Source organism: Halyomorpha halys, unplaced genomic scaffold (genome assembly GCF_000696795.3).
Source record: "Halyomorpha halys isolate HHAL.00 unplaced genomic scaffold, Hhal_1.1 Scaffold6267.1, whole genome shotgun sequence".
NCBI classification, from domain to species: domain Eukaryota; kingdom Metazoa; phylum Arthropoda; class Insecta; order Hemiptera; family Pentatomidae; genus Halyomorpha; species Halyomorpha halys.
In genome coordinates this window covers 3,869-5,364 of record NW_027105127.1, presented here as the reverse complement: position 1 = coordinate 5,364, position 1,496 = coordinate 3,869, and the positions used below count along the sequence as shown (strand labels likewise).

Here is a 1,496-nt window from a genome sequence, read left to right as displayed (position 1 = left end):
AGATCCTCAAAATAATTCATAACCAGAATCATAATCTGAGGACGAACACATGGAGGGTGATCAAAAGGGAGGATAACCTTAAAAGTACTCGGATAGTAGTATGATTAGAAAAAGAGCAACTGAAGGCCCTCACAGAAAAAGGTACTAGGTGGAGCTAACGCACCCAGGGAGAGTGAAAGAGGGAAGGGGACAAGCCCTCTGGGTCTCCTGTCGTATATCGGGTGACCTATCTACATCACAACATAAATTAAACGATAGCCTCACAATGTTTTACGAAAATAACTCGAACTAAGTCATGATGTAATGCATTTATGCCAAGTGATTTAGGTACCGAATGAATTTCTACTACCCAACAGCCAGACGCTGTATCGAGCATTGTAGTCTCCGAGGACATCATATCGACTCCTCGCCTGAGCGTATTGTAGTAGCAGCTACACAGGCGTAAGTCCAGTCGCTGTCACTGGGAATGAAGGCCAGTCTTATTGGGTAAACCGAATTCCTCTGGTCGATTCATGCAGTTATTAATTTTGGTCCAACCATTCATCCTTGGAGGAGGAGAGACATTCATTTTCAGGAATCTGACTACGAATGCCGTTAGACCTAGTACTGAGACGCTCATATACGCCGTAGTAGTAAGCACCTGCTCACAACCAGCACTAATTCTCTACCAACTCTAGCTCCACTGGTCAAGTCTAGATCACGGGAAGATAAAGAAATGTAACTTCACTAACACTTGAATCTTAATATAGATTACCTGATAGTAGCGGGAACTTGTAGGGAAGCTGACGTGTTTAATGGAAGAGACAAGTGGTTAATGGGACTCTCTTGTCAACACCCCTTTTGCATAAACAGTGTTTGAATCCTGAAAATACATTAAAATTATGGAAGTTGTTCAGGTGTGGACACTTACAGACCATTTCACAGCTATTTTTCTGTTTTCAAACAAAAGAAGAACTAAAAGAATAAACTTGCGTGAACTGCAATATATTTAATTTTTTTTGAGGTATACATTACAAGGTTATTTCTAAGGAAAGAGTATTTAAAATATTTAAGGACTTACTGATATTCCGAGGAAAAATAATGCTTAGTCATTCCACTTAATGCAGATAAAATAATTGATATCTAGATTCCTTTATTGTTTTAATGATTCGTAGTGAAAAACTCTTTTTTACAAATTGTAATAATGAAATGTGAAGATTTAATTATATTAAGGCCACAAAACGTTTATGATATATCAAAATGAAGAAATTTATAAGAAAGTTTTCACAACAAATCAACAAATTAACACAACTCATCTAGTATGAACTTATAACTTTTTTTTTTTATTTTAGGGTTTACAATAGAAAACAACTTCTGACATCATCGGATTAGCTTGATTGATGTTTTAACCAGCTTTGGTCCAGAAAATAATACTTAATAATATGTTTAATAATTTTATATTAAGTACGTAACACGAAAAAAGCCCGTCTTGGTATTATAATTTTTTTTTTTACGAT

General features: G+C 35.8%; 1 long non-coding RNA gene across 1 annotated transcript; it reads right to left on the bottom strand.

Annotated features, from left to right (window-relative positions):
• Positions 1-754: 754 nt before the first annotated feature.
• On the bottom strand, positions 755-1,156 carry LOC106691977 (uncharacterized). Its single transcript, XR_001344886.2, has 2 exons — positions 1,061-1,156; positions 755-862 (listed from the first exon to the last, which is right to left on the bottom strand). It is a non-coding gene; the product is annotated as an uncharacterized lncRNA (long non-coding RNA).
• Between the last annotated feature and the right edge of the window lie 340 nt (positions 1,157-1,496).